This window comes from Epinephelus lanceolatus, chromosome 8, assembly GCF_041903045.1.
Source record: "Epinephelus lanceolatus isolate andai-2023 chromosome 8, ASM4190304v1, whole genome shotgun sequence".
Taxonomy (NCBI): domain Eukaryota; kingdom Metazoa; phylum Chordata; class Actinopteri; order Perciformes; family Serranidae; genus Epinephelus; species Epinephelus lanceolatus.
In genome coordinates, this window is record NC_135741.1 from 13,252,152 (window position 1) to 13,275,632 (window position 23,481).

At 39.6% G+C, this 23,481-nt stretch overlaps 1 protein-coding gene across 5 annotated transcripts in view; it reads left to right on the forward strand.

Moving 5' to 3' along the window:
• LOC117257681 (synaptotagmin-2-like) overlaps nucleotides 1-23,481 on the forward strand; it is an 89,817-nt gene that overhangs the window by 21,421 nt on the left and 44,915 nt on the right. For 3 of the 5 annotated variants that reach the window (XM_033627948.2, XM_033627946.2, XM_033627951.2), the window contains exon 3: nucleotides 19,805-19,872. The exons of the other annotated variants lie outside the window; for them this stretch is intronic. The gene's annotated coding sequence lies outside the window, so the exon portion shown is untranslated. The remainder of the gene's footprint in view (nucleotides 1-19,804; nucleotides 19,873-23,481) is intronic. 5 annotated transcript variants of the gene reach the window in all.

Below are 23,481 nucleotides of genomic sequence, written 5' to 3' on the forward strand. Positions count from 1 at the left end.
TCTTGGACAATTCAGAATGAATTTTGGCCAAGAAGTAAAGCAAGTTGTGGTAACATTTACCAGCCAGGCCCCAAAACTGTCTGTGTGTTCTCGCCAGCTGACGCTGACTGCCAACAATGTCTGATGGCTCCAATGTAGCACAGTTTTTGGGTACCTGTTGTCCAACTCTTTCAGTTACTTTTTGCCACCGTGTACAAAGGCTGTTTTATGTTTGTGTTTTTCGCCATGCTAGCAACGAGGCTCTGTGGAGGGCAATGTTTGGACCTGTTATGGCCATTCATGGTCCCCAGAGGATGAAGCCATGAAGACTGCTGAGTTTTCCTCTTGAGCCACCAGCAGATTTTTGTCCTTTAGTGAAATGTCTTCATAGCTATTGGATGTATTTTCATAAAATGTAGTACAGACATTTACATTATGGTCAAGATGAACTGATATAACATCTGTGATCTTCAGGCTTTTCATCTATCATTAAGTCACAATTGAGTTTGTCTTATAAAAACAAATTTTCATAAATCTAATGACATTCTGATCAGCTTCTGCTGTACTGAGAGCTTAGTAGGGCTGTATCTGACCTCAGAATTACATCAGTCGTGATAGTTATAAAGTCTGAACAGGACCTGGTGGGACGTTCAGTTTGACAGCGGAATTCTTGTAATATAGTGAACAAGCTACCGGATCGAAAATGTGCACAAACATTTTTTTGCTGACACTAGATATCAAGTAAAAGCCAGAGACTGTGTTGTATTAAGTGTCTGTGAGCTGCAAATTCACCACTTCCAAGCAGAAGAGAGAAGATAATGTTATCCTGGAGCCTTATAGTGTAAAGTTTCTCCTCCTCTGCTGCATCATGTCCGCAACTGTACCAAAGAGTAGCATGAAAGTCAAGAGTGCTCACTCCACAGCAAAAACCTGGGGACCAAAATGTCCTCTGAAGTACACTGCACAGTACACTGACTAGCGAAAAAAAAAAAAAAGCTCCAGTTGAAGCTATCTCAGTCGACTGAGAGGTCTCCAACTGGCGATTCAAGGTGCAGCCCTAGACCTTAGCGTTAATCAGCAAACGTTGGCATGCTAACACGCTAAACTAAAGTTGTGGAATATAGTAAACACACCTGCTGGCAACATTGGAGTCAGATTCCTTGTATGTGAAGCATTGGTTTGTGGACTCCCGTTTTAAAGCCTCTAGTTCAACATTTCCATTATTTACCATAAACCAAGATAGCATTTGACGTCTTGGTTTTTTGGAGCCAGAAGTGACCATATTTGGACAAGGGAGTGGAGCTTTGAATCAATAAAGAGGTGGATCTGACTCAAAGACTGTAGCCGCGCCTCTCAGACACCCTGTCACTCAAGCAGGCGCAGCCCTTAGTTATGCATAACTTTGAGCCTTAATAAAATGTTAACAGATGAGTTATATAAAAATGTACCCCCCATACATTTGTGATGAATGTTGAAATTAGCTGCAGAGACCTAAAGTGTTTTTGTACCAGGCTGTAAACATGTTTATTTCTGCTGTAACGTTGGGCATTTTGACTTAATTTTTCAGCCTCGGACGCTGCCACTTGATGGATACACAGACTTGGGTATTAAAGCTTATTGTGACTCTGATATACATAAATACAGCCTCACTGAGCCACCAGCATGGCTGCAGACCTTTATTGTTACCTTGGGAACAAAATGTTCTATCTGTACAAAAGCCAGTTTGGGGTTTTTTTTTTTTTTTATTTAATTATTTTTTGTTACATTTTCTACAGCGGAAGTAAGTTTTAATCACGCAGCACTGAAATTCCTTTTTTTTAACCTGTTAACGAGTTTTCCTATGTTTCTATTAAACTTCAGTTACAGTACATGGAAAGCTCATATGTGTGTAGGTTTACTTGGTTAATGGGTCAAATGTTTGTGTATAGATCTGTGTTGATATTGATTCAGTTGACCCCTGCAATAATGATCATTTAATTGTCATATTCCTTTGACTGCTCATGTTACACTGAATGCTACACCTTCTTCTACACAAAAAGGAATGGGAATTATTTCTGTGAGAGTTTTGGGAAACAGCTGTTGACCACAGAAATCAAATCTCACTTAATGCCTCACAATAAATTAGATTTAGCGTTTATACCAACAGAGTATGAAACACTTAGACTGCACAAATCTGTTGTGAAATTTGTGGCTATTTTGAATATGAATTCAAGTGTAATCTCAGAGATGGTCGTCCAGTTAAGGCTCCTTCAAGTTCACAGCAGGTATAGCTGCTCCAAACTGATAAGTGCACAATTACCGTAGTGTTTCTAACAGGCATCGATTGGTCTTGTCTTCTCTTTCCCTCCTTCAATTGATTGTTGATGCCGCTCTCAGATTACAAGGCTATGTGAGGGCAGGTGATAATACTCTACTGTCTGGCTGCAGGAGCATCCCTAACGTACGTCGTCCTGTCTTTCTGATTGTGTCTGTGTTCCTGAAAGTCAACGGCCTTTTTATGTTTTTTTTTGTAGATTTATTCAGAAACATTAATCCATCATGAATGAAAGCAAGTATAAGCAGCTATTTATGAATATTAGCAATTGTGCAGCTGATCACTTCAGATATTTAGGAGCACGTCTCAGCTGAGAACACTTGATTTGATTGTTAACCACTAGACATTTATCCAGTCTCAATGCCAGCATGCACATTTAAAAAGGAAAATAAAATGTAGATATTTTGCTACACACAGTTGGTGACAATTAAAATTATATCTCAGAAAGCCCTGATGTAATTAAAGGGATAGTTCAGATTTTCTTTTTTTTTTTTTTTAGATAGTTCAGATTTTCTAAGTGGGGTTGTATGGGGTACTTTTCCATTGACAGTGCATTACATACAGTAAATGTCCATGTTCGACATGGAAGCTAAGCAAGTACTGCTGTGGAGGGGTCGGCAACAAAACATATTTTAGCCACCTAAAAAAAATCTGTATCAGTTTAAGTCTACGCTATGTTAAGACTATTTTCACTCATTTGTCTTCATCTCACACAGTGATATCTAGCAGGAAAATGAAACCATTTTATCACTCTCTTCAAAGCCAGACTCCATTGAGAAAAATAGTGATTTAACATTGCTGAACACAGGAGCTGCTGGTCTACCACTGCCTTAATTAGTTAGTTTGTTTGTGCTATTGTGTGACTTTGGCATTTAAAAGGGTTAGTTTAGATTCACCAAAGTCACACAATAACACAAACTAACTAATTAATCGAAGCAGCAGTAGACCAGCAGCTCATGTGTTCAGCGAGCTAAAATTACCGTTTTTCTCAATGGAGTCTGGTGGCTTTGACGAGAGCATAGATGGGGAACTGAAGCTGTTAAAGCGGGCTGTCTGACAGAAAGGTAAAGCATTGCAAATACTCACAACATAGCATACATTGATTTGTTAGGTGGGACTTTTTTTAGGTGGCTAAAATACATTTTGTTGTTGACCTCCATCCACAGCAGTACATTACTTAGTTTCTGTGTCGGACTTCAGCCTGCTTCTCCAAACTGGGAGTGTACTTACAGACATCTACTGTCTATAATACACTGATTATGGATACATACCCCATATAACCCCACTTCAAACAAACTGAACTATCCCTTTAAGACTTGCTTGTTGTTTGGAGGCATTTTTCTAATAGACTGTAATATTACAGACACTTGAAACACAACATTGAAGCTTCTCATTATTCAGAGATGGATGTGTTACAGTACATGTCTACCTTCCTCTGCTCTTCCCTGTGCTAGTATGTTTCAAGGGTCAGTACCTAATTTAGATTTTAATGAGCGCTTAATTGAAAGCGACTCTCCGTCTACTTTACAGAAGATCTCAGTTAAATATCGTAATGTTCTCAGGTCACATCTTTCCATCGTTCAACTGGAGACTGACTTTTTTGAACACATGAGAGATGAGCTAAAAGGCAATGCCATTAATTTTAAAGAAGTAAGTAACACTACTGTGTTATACACAGTTGAGTAAGTCGTCAGAAGAGGGCTAGGATGCATTGAACTGATAAAACAGCAGCAATTTTTCATTCTTGAAAGAGCTGTAGATTAAAGACATGTACATTAAAGCGACGCAACAAGCTGCTGTGAGCCTTTTAAAAGTATTTGTAATTAAATTCAGCACATTGTGGATTAGCTGTATGTATAATGTAAAAGGGAACTGTTCCTTATTGACTGTATGTTTCAGTCACAGAGGACAGACTGTTTTTCATTTTCTTCATTTGACAGTTTTTTGTTGTTAATTTAGTTTATTTGATGATTAAAATGTTCTGTTATTCCTCATGAAAAAATAACTGCTTTGTTCTATGGGCTGTAACTGTGATCTGAGCACATGATTATGCTGCAACAAGAGTCAGTTTTTATGTGGTGCAAGGAGATCATCATGAGAGGTTAGCTGTCACAGCCAATCTGTGTTTGACTAATGGCGCAGTGGTTTCCAAGATTTGGGCCTGCCTTGTAATAGAGTTCACTGACGATGTGAAGGTGAATGATCCCCATGAGCAGCCACTCTGTTTGCCACTTGCGGCTTGTCTATCGTTTGTCCTACAATACCTTTGACCGCATTACAAGGAGCGAAAAAGAACATCCACCCACCTCTGACAAGTTTATCACATCTCTAGTTTCATAACAAGTCTGCACTCTTTGTTGTCATCCCCCCAAAATATAAAAATATAATCAGAACATAAAGGCTGTATCATATAAAAGATGAATTGTTGCATTGATTTTGATCAGATATGGAGCACTCACTAAACAGTATGAGAATTGATTGTTCCCTAAAGTGCTGCAAACCAATCCCCAGATTAAATGTTGGCATTGTATGTTTCTGCAAACCACAGATATGTAACATCTAAAGTAGCATATATGTTGAAACTTCATATTTCAACAGTGCTGTGGTTAACGTGGTTATGTTTAGGCACTAAAATCACTTGCTTATGGTTAGGAAAAGATCATGTTTTGCTCAAAATACCTGTTCTTGGTGGCACAAAACCAGCCGGTTTTGTTGTTTGTTGGTCTCGTACAGTGTTGTGCAGCTTGTCAGCTGTCTCACTTCGTTGCAGTGTTGGGGAAGCTATGACCTCACACTGGAAAAAGCTGAACCGCAGCAAAGCTACCCTAACAAACTAACAAAGCTACTTAGAAGAATTAGTTCAAACTATTTTTTAAGTGCTGATCAAATTAACATTGTACATGTGATACAGTATTATAACAAAATATAATACAAAAAAGTCACTCAGTTTATTCATTCATTCATTTTCCGTAACCACTTATCCTGTTGAGGGTCGCGGGGGGGCTGGAGCCTATCCCAGCTGACAATGGGTGAGAGGCAGGGTACACCCTGGACAGGTCACCAGACTATCACAGGGCTGACACATAGAGACAGACAACCATTCACACTCACATTCACACCTACGGACAATTTAGAGTCACCAATTAACCTGCATGTCTTTGGACTGTGGGAGGAAGCTGGAGTACCCAGAGAAAACCCACGCTGACACGAGGAGAACATGCAAACTCCACACAGAAGGGCTCCCCCACCCTGGTATCCGAACTAGGAGCCCTCTTGCTGTGAGGCCACAGTGCTAACCACTACATCACCGTGGCTTCACTCAATTTATTTAATTGCAAAAAGTACCCACGTGTTCACAGGTCATACATTAACCCCCACAAAAATAAAGAAATACTCAACTATTCATGGTAAGTGAGTAAAAAAATGTGGGTGGGGGTATTGCACCAAGCAGGATTACTCAGTTTGCCAGTTAATTACAAAATAGCATCCAACACTTTGTCTGAAAATTTGTTAATCAATAGCAATAATACCTCTGACTTACTGACACCTAAGATATCTAAGTGGTCTAAATTGTCCGACAAATGCATTGCCTGGGCATGCCCTCACAGCGATGGGTGGTCAAAGGGCAGTCAATTACAGTAGAGAATAAAAAATCCATCCTTCTGTGCAGAGTTTGCATGTTCTTCCTGTGTCAGCGTGGGTTTTCTCCAGGTACTCCAGCTTCCTCCCACAGTCCAAAGACATGCAGGTAAACTGGTGACTCTTAATTGCCCATAGGTGTGAATGTGAGTGTGAATGGTTGTCTGTCTCTATGTGTCAGCCCTGTGATAGTCTGGTGACCTGTCCAGGGTGTACCCCACCTCTCGCCCAATGTCAGCTGGGATAGGCTCCAGCCGCCCCGCGTCCACCAACAGGATAAGTGGTTACAGAAATGAATGAATGAATGAATAAAAAAATCATCCCTGTCCTTCTATGGCCCAACATTGTTTGTTTCAGTAGCTAAGTAGCTAACTACACAAAAATATGTCAAAACAGTAATTTAACTATTTAAATAACTATGCAAATATGAATATAGTTGAAATATCATTAAATTTAACTACTAGTTTAATTTCCTGTTGTTAAGTACTCCCCAACACTGTCTCAGTGTCATGCCATCCACCATCCAATGTCAGTCAGGTCATCTACATGTAATCAGAATTACATCACTTTAGAAACAGTTGATATGATACATATGAAATGTACAAACATATCCATGGTTTGCAGAAATGTACAACGTTATCCCCTGGCCACTGTGCTGATAGCTTGAAAGGTAATATGGTTTATCACATTGAGAGGCCCTGTCCTAAAGAAACAGCTGCTCTCAGAGCACATCACTAAAACCTATTTGACATTTATAAGAGTTTGTTGGTCCCCTGGGGAGTTTGTTGTTTTTCTAGAGCCACACTGCTCTCAGGAAGCATGTAATTCAGAGACATTGAGGTCTGGAGGCTTCTGAGTATTTCTCCCCCCTTCCATTTGTCTTTTGCACAGATCGTCCTCTCCCATTACAGTTAACCAATCATTTCTGCTAAGATAATAAGGTGTAATAAGGACAATTGCATCTGTCAGTCATTTAGATGTGTGCATTGTTAATGTTTAAAAGCATGAAGTAAACTGATACATTTCATTATTTTCTTAATATTTAATCTCGGTCCCTGTCTGGTGTGGTTTGTAGTGTTATGTTTCATTCACTGTGCAAGCAAGGAGGGAAGCAATTAATCTGGCATAGTGTGTTGGTTTGTCCCTGCTGTTGACCATTTCTCTGGGACTGGATGATGAATTGCCTTATTTCTTCACATAAACACAGGTCTTGTGTCTCAGTGAAACAGGTAGCCGGAGGGAAGTAGGCGCTCTCCACTAGGAGTTATGGACAGTAGCTTTGTGAAAAATAGCACTTGCTCCCAACAAGTGAAGTAAGATCATCGTTTCGTAAAAGCTGTGAAGACTGAAGGGAAAGAAAAAAAAATGAGGCAAAGGCTAAATCTTTCTTGTTGGTCTTTATGCTGTGTCATGAAGCTGATGGAACAATTACTTTTTAACTGCTGCCAGGCAGGACGCTGAAATTGATTTGACGCAGCCATTTTAAATTTAGCTGATAGATCTGTGGCACAGCACAGTTGTTTTTAACCTGTGCTCCTAAATTAAATAGGATCTCTGTGGGGCTCAATGCAAGATAGTTCCGAATCATCAGGGTTAGATCTCTGCTACAGGCTGTTGGATCCTTCGTCTGCCCTCACTCTGTGTGTACTGTGAGGGGCACAGCGAGCTAAACAGTAAAGTCTGAAGACAGGATGGGCTTTGAGGTTTTTACTGGAAGCACCTGTGAAACTGAAGACATTTATTGGATTAAATTAAATTATAGTGACTGCAGAACGATTAGTTTCCTTAAACGATAATTAGAACAAATATACAGTAAATATATTGTCAAATTAGTTACCTTGTGCTTCATGTCAGGAAGAGACTGAGGATCATCAGTGATATATCAACATTAAGTTCCCATAGCCTACAACACAGACAATAATCTGGTATACATGAAGTGTACAGGGGTAAAAGTAACTATGGCGTGGGGGAAAGATTACTACTGGTACAGTTTGCAGAGAACTGCTTGGAAAAATGGCAAATTAAGTCCGCTCTCTTCATTGGATTCAACACGCCAACACGCCAAAGAGCTGCTTTGTGACTAGTTGTATGACTAACAAGACCAAAAACCCAAGTCTCCAGTTTTATATAATATATAAACCTAGAAATCATGAAGGAAAAAGTGGCTAGTCGCCATGAAGAGGGCTTGTGCAACATTAAACATCAACGGCAGTGTTAACCAAAACTGACTCTAACCCCCAAGTCAAATTATACTTGATGTCTGCTCTACCCATTTCATGAAACTTGAGAATTACAAACAAATGTGATACTCGTCATATAATGGTTTAATCACAATACTACGAGCCGAAGCCTGGGCCATAGTTTAAAGTACTTGACTAATAAGCTAAGGCATGATTGACGGACGATCAGGGCAAGCTTTCTCTGATATCTTGTCTTAGAATCACCAGAAAAAAACTCCAAAATATCGAATGCCATGTTTGCCTCAATATTCTGAAATCAAATGTAATTCAAGGTCATGAAATTAACCAGAAAGCGTGAAGCTCGTTCGAGATTTTGCAGTGTACAGATCACAGAATAAGCTACACATCCTCTTCCCCCCAAACAAAGATGGCGATGGGCGCATGATGTGACGTCGACTTTGGTAATTCAACAGCTACTTACAATACTGTATTAGTGACACATTAGCTTCATCTAGTGAGTATAGTAGCTAGCTTTGTTAGCAGTTAACTCATCATACAAAACAAAATTCTACTAAATTTAAAATCAACAGTCACTAAACAGCTGTAATGAAATCAGTACCTACAGATAAAAATGCCTGGCGGTATATTCTTGGATGCAGATCTGATAAAGTGGCAGAGGTAACATTTTCAGTTGCCATGGAAATCTGCCAGTAGGGTTTGCTACTAGCCAAAGAGTATTCAACTGAAACCTACTGCTGCTGGCAGAACAGTCGTGGACGCCATTTTTAATCACTAACATTCTTTGTGGGGCGACATTATGACAGCATGATGTTGGTGCGCAGATGAAGCAGTGACGGGCACATTGTTTCAGAGGCTCTGCCCTTAGGATAAGTCAATAGATTTTAATTAATCATCACAAATAAGAACAAACAGTATCGACTGGGACAAATTCACAAATCTTGCACATTTTCTAATGAACAGTGTTGTGCAAGTTCACACCTCACAAGAGCTAGCTCAAAGTACACTTCACACAAATTAGATTAAGTAGTTCATGTTCATAGTTTACAATCTTGAATTTTGAACTGAGGTCACAGTCCCAAAAAATTAACCAGTTTATGTCCATTTCTGCTCGATGTGTCGTTTCAAATTCATTACTGATATTGTTAACATTGAGACTTGTTTTTTCAGACCCTGCGTGTACAATTTGCATAAAAATGTGAGATTTTTTCTGCCAGAATCTGCACTGATTTGTTCATAAAACTACTTCAAATATTCATATGGACTTGCTTCACCACTACAGGTAGCCGGTGTTCTGTCCAAGTCTGTTCCCCTGTCGAATAGTTTCCTTCCTGTTAAAATAAGTGGTGACCCCTCCATGATCAGGGTTAAGGATAAGGTTTTGCATATTGACTGGGAAACCGTCTACGATACAGAGGCGGCATGCTGTGTGCTGTAAATCCTTGACTGCCAAAGAAAAACACAGTGCATCATCGTTAACTGTCGCGAGAGTGAATGATGCTCATGTTTATTAGTTGCAAACAGAAATGTGAAGTTCATCGTTCACCAGACACTGCTGATGAATATTATTAAATGTTCTGAAACCTTTATATTAACAGACGCTATTGTTGACTTTCAGATTCAAATTCAAATGAAGCACTTAGAGTTCGAAAATGTTTGATGGACAGCGCTGTTTCTCTCTGTTGTCTCTGTACTGGCAGTATCAGAGCGTGAAGAAACCAAAGTGTCATCAATTGCTTGTTTCTGCTGACTGTAAAAGACTCCCACAGTCAGCAATCTGTCATGTAAGCAACCACCCATCACGCTCTTCACCTCTCACACTGTAAGAGGAACTGTATGGACGGTAAACAGTGAAGCCCACGGCAGCCTCCGCCTCGATTTATATTCAGACAAATGGTGCAGTGTGCTCACGGATGAAAATTTAAAGGCACCTAAAAAGCTATTTCCTCAAATAATTTCTCACTATGAGTATGCAAACATGATATTTTTACCAACAGTTGTAGTTATTTCAATTCAGTTTCTGTGTTTCTTTTTTTCTTTATATTCTTCTCACTGTTTTGAAGTGGATTTGGTGAAGTATGAAAAAGGTGAGGTCACATACCTCCGTGCACAAATCAGGATTCAGAAACATGTTAATCAAAATGACTGGTTGCTTGGCCACTGTCGATCAAATCTATAGATAAAAGCTTAAGACTTTATACCTAAAGCTAAGTTTTCAGGGGCTTAATGAATAAGCAAACTAACCAACTCCAATTCTGACTTCTTTTTTTGCCCTTTTTTAAAATCCTCCTACTCTTTTTATTTGGTATCTAAGTTGTGACGACTGTCCTTCACAGTGCTGCAAATCTCTGACTTACCTGGGTGCTGAGATGTTACACGTGACCAAGCTTAAAGAAGAGCTGCTGTATCAAACTCTATGTGGGCGTCACAGCATTTCATGACGTTGAAATCTCTTTATGCAGGTATCACAGATCAACTGGGCTTTGCGGATGTGCGCGCAGGCTTTCGTCTATCTGTGTGTACTTGTGTTAAAATGTGTGTATTGTGCGTAATCGGAGGGCCGGTTCCTTAATGTGTTCGCCTGCCTTCTGGCTCTATGTTAAACCCCTGCATTGCAGCACTGCCAGTGGGATTTCAGCAGGCACGGCCCTTTTTTTTCTCTCACCCTCCATCCTCACAATAGAGAGATTAAATTTGGGCCAGATCCCTCCTGCGTGGAAAGCTCCTTGCTCACACATGCACATCTCTTCCAGTGTTCATATGCTACGCTCCAGAGAGCGCAGGGCAGCTGAGAGCCCCCAAAAGTCTCCTGTAGGCTCCCTTTGCCCCACATGAATTCTCCCCCACCTCCTCCCTCCTTCCTTGTCTGAGTGGGAGCAACAGTCATGGAGAGCCACGTGTCTTGGAGACAGACACAGACAGAGAGAACAAGAGACTGAGAGAGAAAAGGAAAACATGGGATCCTCGGGGGCTCTGCAATTCAAGTGCTGTCTGCGAAGCTGCACAGTAATCTTGTTAAAGAACGGAACGGCTCTGTAGTTTGGTGCTGAGTGACTTTTCCAGTTGTTTGGACTACATGGTCCTCTTCATCAAACACAGATCAATTGGGGAATAAGAGGGAACATAAATCAGAGAATGTTCTTTCTCTTGGACAGCAGTGTGATTTAAGTAACTGGGAATATATGAAGAAAGCTTTGTTTCAAGTCTCTGAGTGTGGACTTGTTTAATCAATGAGACAAGCTCACAGCCGTGGACAGAGTCAATAAAGCCGAGAGCCAGCACAGACAGCTAAAACAGAGCTGCGGGAGTCATTTCACAAAAAAACGTTGAAGAGCAAAAGTTGGAGCTGTTTAGAAAATGAAAAAGATGAGAAATTTGATTACAACAGTGTGTTTATGGTGTTGTGTCAGTGGGTTCAGAAGATATTAACATGCAAGGAATTCAAGCAACTATGATTACTGGTATAGACGCAATGCATTGTGGGGCAGCTGAGCATATACAGTAAGCTCTGGTCTCATACTCAGAAATACTTGCTAGTATACATCCGGCATTTCTCATGGACACAGAATCCACATACTTGTTGTGTAGTGTGAACACACTACATAGACATAAAAACACTTAGTAGTATGTGATTTCGAACAGAGGTTGTGTTGGCCGATAAGATAAGGAAATTGCCTAACTTAACTGTAATGCAGCCTTGAAGTCCCTGAAATCTTAATTATTTCTTAATAACATCATATATTTATAACCGAATAAGCAGCAATCAGTGCTAAGACATGATGTAAAGAATTTAATATTAAAAAGCGGAGATATTACAACACTTTATTTGTCCCTGGAAGACAATCTGCTTATTGCTAATCTTCTGTGTGAGGACTGTGTTGGTGTGTTTTGATCAGTCTTGATTAACAGTGACCAAACATTTTCCACCAGCTGACAACAGATTCTGACCCAAGTGTCGCTGCATCCTGATTGGGGCACGAAAGTCCATGACATCACCTGTTTCCAACTGAGCCCCACCCACCTCAAACCAGTAAGAAGAGCTCAGAAAAAGTAAAATATACAGAAATATTCTTTGTGAAATAACCAAAATTTCTAACTCTGGCAGAGAGTATTCTTTTCATATTGGATAGATAAGGTTTCATTTTGAATGAATAGCTTTTCAGGGCGTTGCAAAACCATTAAGAGACAATTTAAACTGCTGGATATCACAGTGTTACTTACTACAAGTAAAAATGCAAAATGATTTTGTAAAGAATTTGCTTAAAAATCTGCAAATATCTCATCACATATGGCACCAAAGTATTGTGTCAGTGTTTCTCCAAAGTCAACAACCTAAACAAGGTCCAGGCTCATGTGCTGATGAATTGCTGCAGCATATTCAGACGCATGTTTTCGAGTGACTAAGCCTCACTCATGTCAGTATTACTTCCTGTTTTTGGTCAATGTTCTTTTACAAAGAGAGAATGGAGTGGGATATAATCCATTACCACGACAACCAGACTGCCGTTCTATTGTAAGTGTCAGAGCGATAGCCTGAATATTAACATCGATTATGACATTGGTCATTCCATCATAAGTGAAGAGGTGGAGGATTTTTTTGAGGATGTATTAATCTAATGTTAGCTGGAATTCAGTCATTTCTAAATGAAGACCGCTTCAATTAACAACTTCCCTGACACTTGATATGGGCTAGTACTTGCAGTTTGTTTGCTCGTTTCTGTAACACCAACAACACGTTAATGAAATGCCCAAATTTAAACCAATATTTCCTGTCAGTTTACCATAAAACGTCTATTAGTGGCCCAAGCTATTATTTGCTTAAATAACTGAACTCAACAGGCCTATATTTGGGACAAGCCTTTAATTCCTTTCACATAAAGCTGTTGCTCAGCAAAGATCAGGAAATACAATCAAATTGTTTATTTGAACCAGTATGAATATTATTGTATAAAAATTTGGCTTCAGATAATAGAATTATTATGTCTTATGGGACTCGTTTCACAACACTTGAGGGTTATGGCACCCAGCATATCGACACAATACAACTTTACCCTGTTAAAATGATTTTCATGACTTGGATTAATTGTTATGGAAAACCCTTTTCGATTGTTTTGATTGGTGGACTCTTACGGACGAAAGGAATATGAATAACTTACTGGGTAATCGAGGAACGGACACATACTCTGACTTTATGACAGCTTCAGAGGAAGGGAGTCACCACTTGTTTTTTCGTCATGCCAGTAAATCTTAGTCTCGCTCACCAGACCCTTCTCAAGAAAAGAAAGGTCTGGCTGCGGCGACTCTCACTTTAAGATTGGAGAAAAAAACGACCGGCTTTTTTTATTTCTTTCAACCAATCACAATCGTTCTGGGCGGTGCCACAGCAACAGTGCGCTTGCAAAAATATTGCCGGGGGGAAACAGGATTTGGTGTAACACGCCCACAAAAATATCGCCTACAGGACGCGAACCATGGCAGAAAAATGGCTACATCCCCGCAAGATCAAACACCACAAAAGTTAGTAAAGGACGTGTTGAAAACTGCTACACACCCAGAGGTGGTAGGGCGGGCCTTCAGCGGATGGCTCGTTCCGCCCAATGAGAGGCTGATCTATGCAGCGAGCTTCCGCCCACTCAGACTAGTAAATCTGAATGACTTATGGTCTTCTTTGGTGCTCATGGTTTCGGTAAAATGAACTGAACCGAGCTAACAATGTGTAGCAATAACATATTGACAAAACATTTATATTTGTATGTGCCATCTAAGCAGGTAACTAACGTTAGCATTGGGTAGTAAACAATCCGGTTTTATATATCCAAAGAACTTCTAAAAAAAAAAATTAACTTCTTGGCGACCAGACGGGGGGTCGAACTGGGACAGGCCTTTATTTGTCAAAATGTGTAGCCACGCCGGGCCAGTAAACGGGACTGGGTGTTTAATTGGGACTAGGCTTTTATTGAAGTTTTACCAAGTTGAAATTGCTCAGTAACTTTGTCCCTAACACACAGCCTATTTTAGTTTATGGATGTTAACTTACCCATATTAAACAAACTCAGAGAAAAAGTCAAAGTTTGAAAGCACTGAGCTGGATCCAAAGAATGATGAAACAATCCCACACAATCCCAAAACAAAAGCTCATCTTGTTTTACCTGTGACTCACACAACCCTGCGGCGTATGTGCACTGCAGGTGGAGCCAGTATTAAGATACATTCGGCGGTACATCCGCTTCACAAACATCCCTCATCTGTTATGTCTTCAAAGTAGCCAAAATACAAGATAAGTTGAATAGCTAGCTCACGATGATGTTTATCAGTTTGCAGCTCAGACACATAGTCACCTGTGCCGGCTTGGAGGATGATGCATGACTTGCAGCTTCTACCAAAGTCATACATCATCTTCCTGATTCAGCAACAACCTTTTTTAACTTTGAGCACAAAATTATCAGTCAAAAAATATTTGGCAAACAGTGTGGCCAATCAACGTTGCCAGGAAATGAAATGTAGTGGGGCTTTAAATAATTTAGACTTGTTAGATCTACTGTAGTCGTGAAAAAATCTTTCTAAAAGTCTGGTGACATCTACATCCTGACTTTGGATGATTTGGCATATCAATGCACATTTGGATATGACTCCACCGCCACAATGATTCACTGATGTGGATTTGTAATGAAAACCGAAGGACAGAGTCTTCATTAAATTCCCTTTCCTTCTTCCTCTGTATAGTTTGTTCCCTCGGGGACATAAATAGGTGTGGGAAAGATCCAATTATGTTCACCAAGAGGCAATTCCCTTTAACGTGATTGTATCTGAGAATCTGCACATCAGGGCCTGTCGCTCCCGTCAGCTCGCCAATTTATGATCATTCGAGAAATTGTTCCCTTTATTTCAAATGAGATTTGACCTTAAATTTGTCCTCACAGGATAGTATTCATTTCTGCTGTGAGATCATGTTATTATCTAAGTGTTGAGCAGGCAAGAACTTTTTTTGTTCGAGATTCTAATCAGGTTGGATTGAGTGTTTTTGTTTTTTTTTTTTTAATTTCGAATTCAGTCCTTGTCTTTTGACCTTTTGGTTTGAAATAAAATGCCACTTGTATTTTTGGAGTGCTGCAGTGCGAAGCAGTGTTGAAGCGTTGCTTTTTTCCTCCCTGTCACTGTGGCCCTTCAGCAAGCTGCAAACAACTCACTTTGATAGTTTCATAGTGTTTCTATGAGGACTGCCGGTATGTCGCTGTGCAGGAACATAAAGAGTCCCCAGTCTATATTCTTCTCCATGCACCATGAAATTGCCCTCAGTGCACTGATATTCCTCATCAGCCGTCTTGTTGTCTAGAAGTGCATTGAGTCACGTGGTAGACTTAAAAAGGTCACAAGCTTGAGGTATAGAAAACAATTTCTTTCAGCAGTTTAACAGTGTTCGTTTTCAACATAGATTTAATGGCATCAGCAGATCATAACGATGGATTGATCTCAGGGGTGTTACTTCATTAAACAGCAATTTAAATATGGAAAATGAACTGTTTTGATTATGTGTAGAAAAATAAAATCCTTATATTATCTATATAATTCACAGAAGAAAAATGCTGGCGACGCTGAAATTCTTTGAACTGTTTTCCTTCACTGAAGTGCGCAAATTGAAGTTGGTTATCTCTCCCTGTGGATGTCTTTCATGATACAATTACAATAAAGCAATTAAGTCCAGTGAATCATGAAATTGATTGTTTTGCCAAAATAGGAGTAGGAAATTGGGCCACAAATAGAATATCCTCAAAGGTCTGTATAAGAACGGACAGAATTCGACTGATCATAAAAGTTCTTTTATCCTATCGTCAGCACTTTGTGGTTTGCAAGCATATTAAGGGTACAGTAGATAGTCCCTGGTCATGCTGCTAATACAGTGGCTTAGATCTGGCTGTTGTAGGTTACCTGAAGGGAACAGTTTGACATTGCTCAGAGTTAAATGACAAGACATCAGCGCACTCTCATCTGTACAGTTAATATGAAGCTACTACCAGGAGAATTCTAGCTTAGCATAAACACTTTGAGCAGGGGGATCAGCTGACCTAAAACCTATACTAGCACCTGTAAAGCTCACTAATTAACACTTCATATTTCCTCTTTCCCTGGAGGGCTGGGAAAATATGCTTACCTCCCAATTCAATACTATCACGATACTTGGGTGCTTATTTTGAAATGTATTGCGATTCGGTAGAGCCATTTCAACACTAGACCATGGGAAACTGTTTAATCATACACTGTAAAAGACTGCACATCATGAGGCATAACAAAAACAATGTTCATCTCATGCTAGTCAGCCAAAATATCTACATTGACCAGCACTTATTGATATTCTATTTATTAGTATTGAAAATAGGCTAAATCTTATTCCATTGTAGAGCCCTCACCCACCCTCTCTTTCTCTCTATCATACCTCAAATGAGACAAATTAGCGACCTCATGCACCCCATGGTCTCTCTGCTTCACTCCCTGCAACTAAAACACTATTCGCCAGGAGGAGAGGCGCAGAAGCTCTTGAGACAGACTCAGTAGTGGCTGTAGCAACAAATTCAGCCAGTGCAAACCTCAGTGCCTGTTGTAGCATAGACAAAACTTAAAATAAGAGAGGCTCAGACCTAGACGTGCACATTTAAGGATCTTTTAATCTCAAGAGACAACCAAAGAATTGGTACATCTTGACAATTTTGTTGGTACTGTAGGTACTTCCCGTCACTTAGGCTGCTGTTTCTTGTTATGCAGATAATCAGTTCTGTGAACAATTGCCTCTCCTCACATAACCAAGTTTGATCAACGTCATGTCAGGTCATCTGACTGAAGTCATGTCAGTCATCTACAATACGCGCCGAGGTTCATCGCAGGCTGGGTCAAAAGACAATTTGTGGATCCGGTAGGGAGTTAACGCCGGGCTGGCAGAATTTGAGTTGATGAAGGTCCATGTCTTCGGATCGTCCCCCATTTCCTGCTTTCTAAATTTAGCTTTGTTTTTCTTGACAGATATGACATCATGTTACTCCTAGATCACCATGATAAAAGCAGCAACTTATTTCCACCAACGCATTTGAATTATACCGATTTTGGCACTGAAGAAAAATCCCAATATTTAAGTGAATCAACCTTTTCCCACTCCTATTTCCCCGGCAACCTTTAGGTGACAACAAGACTCCAGGAAGTGCATATTTGTTTTATTATGGGTTAAACAAATAAGATAACATCTTTATTCATGAGCTTTAGCTGTGCTGACACTGACAGGCAGATTTTGTTACCTTTGGACAGGCTGTTTTTCCGTTTCCAGTCTTTATGCTAAGCTAAGATAACCATCTCCTGACTGTATCTTCATTTCTATCATAGAGACATGATGCTGCATCTATCTTTTATTTAACTCTCGGCAAAAGATCAAATAAGCAAGCTATTCCTTCAACAATTGAGTGGGTTTTATTTTACAATGGATGATTGGACAGCCAGGATTGTCTAACTTGGTTCTCTCATAAGTAAATAATAATCAAACATGCTCTGAAATTAGTCTGTTGAGTATTGAATCTAATATCTTGTCATTAGAGGAAACAAGCAAGTCTTTATTTACCAAAGGTGATTTTGTTCTCCTGAAACTGGGAAATGTGTTGCTTTGATTAGATTCAAGCATTTGTCTAACACAACCATTAGTGTGGTGATGTTGTTCATTTGTCAACACCTGTCTGTTGTATTTGTCAATAAAACAATATGCTATGAAATATTAACAAATGGCTGATAAATTCATCTTTAGAGGTTAACACTCTAAACATCGCTGTGGACACATATTGGTAATAGAAGGTTTTAAAATAAGAGAAAAAAAATCAATCATATTTAAAAAATTGTGTGAAGTCAAAGCTCTTTTAACTCAGATTTGAACTTTGTGTTTTAGTTCAGAAAGTTGTTTTATGTAAAGCATGTTGATTCACAGCCAGTTTCCAAAGAGACTGTCATTAGAGCGGTATTATGGTTATGGCAATGAATTGATTCAATAACTGGTGTGCCGTAATGTGCAACGGATAGCTTTCAGTCATAATTCATTCGTCCTGCAGCTTTGTGGATCAACAATGCTTGGCTTCAGCCATATATCAGCTCATTTATGAGAGAGGGAGACAGTTATCAATATTCTTGTCTTGGCTCAAAAATGATTTTTGCTGTGATAAGGTTCTGTAGTGTGCAAATTGAAAGTTTCATTTTTCATGGTTTTATTCAAGAAATGCTAATCACACTAGCTTTTCATGGATTGTGATCTAATGTCATGGATTATCTTTTGAAGATGCACACACCAGTTCAACCCAGCCCAGTCGCCACGAAAAAAAGTTGGTATTGTCTCTGCAAACCACAAATATGTAAAGCTGACTTTGTCATCAGGAGGTGGAGGCGATGGTGGATGGCGTGTCACCTAGGTGAGACACTTGTCAAGCTGCAGACCACTGTTGTGTAGTGTGATTTAGCGAGTCTTTTGAGGCACCAGATTCGGGTGTTTTGTAGCAACCTGTCACTGTTTTTCCAGCAGCTTTTAATGCCCGAAACCAGTTGCTTTTCTTACCAAGGCATCACTGCTTTTCCTGCTGGGACTGTGGCCCGAAAAATGGTTGTTTTTTACTGAGACATTGCTGCTTTTCCTCAAGCAATAGTAGTTAGAAAAGTGGTTGATTCTAACTGAGATACCACTGCTCTTCCTGCCAGGATTGTCACCTGAAAACAATGTTGGATTATACCAAGACATTGCTGCTCTCCTCCTGAGATAGTTGTCCAAAAAGGAGTTGTTTATACTGAGATATCTCTCTTTTATGCCAAGATTGTTGCCTGAAAAAAAACATGTTTTCTATTAAGTCATCGTTGTTTTTCTTCCTGGGATAGTGGCTGGAAATGCGGTTGTTTCTTAGCAAAGCATCACTGCTTTTCCTGCCAGAATTATTGCCCAAAAAGTGGTTTTTACTGAGACATTGCTGCTCTTCCTCAAGGGATAGTGGTTCAAAAAATGGTTGTTTTTTACTGAGATATCACTGCTTTTCCTACCAGGATTGTTGCTCAAAAAAAGTTTGTTTTCTACCACAACATCTTTGCTTTCCCTCCTGGGATAGTGGCTAGAAATTGTTTTTTCCAGAGACATTGCTGCTATTCCTGCAAGGATTGTTGCATGAAAAAAATATTTGTTTTTTACTGAGACATTGCTGCTTTTCCTCATGGGATAGTGATTCGAAAAGTGGTTGCTTCTTATTTAGATATCACTGCTTCTCCTGCCAGGATCGTGCCCCCTACAATGGGTATTTTAAGCCAAAGCATGATCTTTTCCTAACCATAACCAAGTGGTGTTTGTGTCTAAACCTAACCACACATTAACCACAAAGTTGTTGAAATGTAAATTTTCAGAATCCCCAACAAAGTAATGTACAAATGAAATGTAGGCTATCTATGGTTTGCAGAAATGCAGAAATGTTTAAAACCAACATTTTCTCTGGCAATTGGGTTGCTTAACCACCTTTAAATCAATCAACTGTATATTTATATAATCAGAGGGGATTGACCTTTAGCAGAATGTTGAAATCAGCTTTGCAAAATTTCTCCAAGAAATACAATACAGCTGTTTCTTTGAGTCAAAGAGCGAGCTGTGCCTCTCTGAGATTAAACTCTCTTTCTCTTCCAGGATTTCTGACTGACAGCACTCTCACTGTGATTTCCTCCGGTTGCTTTTCACGAAATCAGGATTTGGCTGTGAGTATCCCACCAGCAGAGATGTTACGTGTGGCACGAGTCGAGGCTCTGAGCCACTGCTGTGAACTTAAAGGTTGTGAGATGGATGAGAAAAGGAGGGAGGAGGAGACTCTCCACTCCATCAGATCAGTCCAGTGTCATTGCTGCGACCGTTCTCTTTTAGAGGAGACAGATCACTGCACATTGTTAGATGCCTCCATCCTCTGCAGCTCCCCTCTCAGAAATATCATCCATTCCTATGTCCTGTGAGAAATCCAGCTTGGCTCTGTCTCTTTACTGTCCACTGAAGACATGGCCCAGATGGTGGACTGTCTATGGTTGGATGCTCTCTCAAACTGTCCAGTAATATAACACTCTGATGAGCTGTGGTGTGGAGTTATTTATACTTCCTATCCAATTATTTCAGTAGAATATTTTGGGCTGAACATTGAATCCAGTAATGAAATCAGCACAGCGCTACGATATATGTAAATAGAGTTGCGTAATCACATGTTTTGGACTCCACTAAATGTCAGCATGAAACGCTGTGTGTTGGGTTTTCCCCACTCTTCCATCTGTTCTTGGAAAAGCTCTGTATGTGCCAGGGAGGAGGGAGCCCACTGCAGCGTGCAGTGAGCAGGGAAGGCGTAGTGAGGATGAAGGTGCAGCTCACTGTGAACAAGCATGATTTACTGTCGGATTGGTCGGGTCTCCAGCATACCCAGCACACTACAGCACTCAGCTGATTAATAAGAGTCATTTCCATGAGTGATGGAAGCTCCATTGCCTCAGAGGCTACAGAAAGCTAATAATCCCCAGTGGACAACAGCCACGCCTTGAAGGACGGTTACTGGCCACTGCTTTTTTACCGACTCTGTTACTATGGCCATCTGCCATTATTCAGCTCTCGCTGCCCTGTGTCAGCCTCGTTGTTATTAACATTGATCAGCTCAACATCAGCTGAATGAGAATTCATACCCCGGGGACTGCTGGTGCAGAATTAGTTGTTTGAATATGCAGCACCATTAGAGGTTGTAGCTTTTACTACACGCATAATGAAAAAAGCACATAAATTCATCCTTATCTTTTGTTTTGAATGAGGCGCCACAGCTGAATAAGAAAAACACAATCTGTCTGTCTTATCAGGATGAAACTTTACATAACACATAACAGAAAGATTTTAATATTATAACTTTTTAAACCTCATCAACTGATTGTTTGGCCCCTAGCAAGGCAGCTGAAACACAACAGCAGCAGCATTATTCATTTGCAGTCATGTTTCCAGCCACCAAATGAAACAGTCACCCTTATTTTAGCTCTGGTTTTGGTCTCCACCACCGCCTGAGGGAAATATGTGGCTCTTAAGCTGCTAAATGCTCCACTATGTTCACCAGCCAGTTTCTAACTGTGTCTGTCTGCTGTTTGGTGCTGAGCAGGTTGTGTACAGTGGGATTTTAATAAACAGCTGAAAACAGCTGCCTGCTGCGGACAAAACTGATGATATGAGCAGGAAGAGTGAACCAAAACTGTTAGTTTAAAGACGCTCTGCAGAGCTGAGTGGGACTGCAGAGTCAGTTATTAATTCCCTGAGGGGTTCTTCACCATGAGCAACCCTTTTCAGTTGGCCATTGTTAATGGGAATGGTTTATTGCCAAGAAGGTTTTCACATACAAGGAATTTGCTTCGGTGTATTGGTGCATAAAATGAACATTATAAGAGAAAATGAACTTAGAAATTAAAGCAAGAAATATAAATATATAATATTGTTATAATAGATAAATGATGAAAATATTATTAAATAATATCTATGTAGTGTATCAGAATTAAAGCAGAAGAGCAGTGCAGTTTTCAGATGTGTCCCAGGAATGTGCACATAAAAAGAATGTTTATTTATTAATATTTTATGGAATATTTAAAAGAAAATATTTAAAATAGCACCAAATCAGTTGATTAAATTTTAATTTCAGTTAAGTGAATAAATAATGATATTAAAAGGGATTTTTTTTAAATAAATCATTGACTCCACACTCTATATTTGATACTTGAACATTTTAATTTCTCTGGATTTGAGTATTAAAATATTCTAAAATAATATCACAGAAGATTTTAAATTAAAAAAATCTGAAAAATGTAAACTATCAGCTATTAAAAAATATGTGAAATGGCTTCATACACTAGTAGAGTAAAAAGAAAAATATTTGCTTACACTAGGGCCATTAATTACATGTTTAATCGGCTAAGTATTTACTGGATTCATTATTTGGTTCACGAACATTAGAAAATGGTGAAAAATCAGAATTTCTTGGTGCACAAGGCGACACCTTCCAACTGCTTTTCTTTGGCCTGACTAACAGTTTAAAACTCAAAGAAATTCAGTTCTCTGTAATGCATGTTGGAAATGCAAATTGTCACACATTTTAGAAGCTGAAACAAGCTAACGTTTGACATTTATGCTTGAAAAATGACAGAAATGAGTAATGGATTAACAGCTAATATTCTGTTGATTAAATAATTTATTCTTCCAGCTGTACACACCCATCTATCTTTTTATAATTAAAGTTTTTATTGGTTTGAAAGGCTCGGCACATGGCATACATATATCATTTTCAGGCATACAAGAATACAAAGCAGGTATTTTTTATGATATTGAGGTGGAATCCAGTAAATAAATAAATATAAACAAACAAGTCTAAAAGGAAAGAGAAGATTTATCATTTAAAAAAATGTTGCTAAAATAAACTATTCCATGCACACACCTGGTGATATATTGTAGAGTATGAGAGGTTGTGAGTATTGATTTGGTGCTAAATTTAGTCCCTGAAATAGCACTTTCACCTGCACTATCCTCCTCAATTTTCGGTTGCAATAACACACATTGTAGCAGCCGTTTCTGAACAGCAGTGTGGAAACACATAATGGAAACATGGCTCCAGCAGAGGGGTTTCCCTCTCACTCTGCCAGATCTAAAATGGGCCAACACAATGAAACACACAGTACTGTATTGTTGCACCTCCTCACATCTGCAGCACCACATCGCAGCACAGACACAGAACCAGATCTAATCCCTGACTGCCAGCCAGAGCATGTTACATTTACCACACATACATGATGGCAGCATTCGCTAAAGAGATCTGAAGATCGGGGGGAGCGGCAGCAATGCTTCACTGCTTCATGTTTAGAGCAACTGCAGACATAAATCATAACACTTCACATGATAAAAAGAATCCCAAGATGCGATCGTGTGTGTGCATGTGAGCTGTATATGCAGTATCGGGATACATCTTTTTGCTTTCTCTGTTTTTGTATCACCTGTGTAAAAAAAGAAACATAAGTATTTTCTCTTCATCATCCTTTCTACATTTCTATTTTTGTCTTTCCCCATCGAGTTTTGTTGGATATCTCCACTGTCACCTTGTTAAAGCACAGCCATGTGCCTTTACTCATTGCTTGGAGAACACATGGCATTACATGTGATTTTGTAGAAAAGACTGGGTAGGGCGATGCATCTTAATGGCTTCCCATAGTCATTGACTGAACGGCTTTAATACATGGCTGCAAGCTCCATGCCGTTAGTTTCCACAACACGCACGCCTTATTAAATATGTATTGTAAGTTGCGCTGAATCTCTCT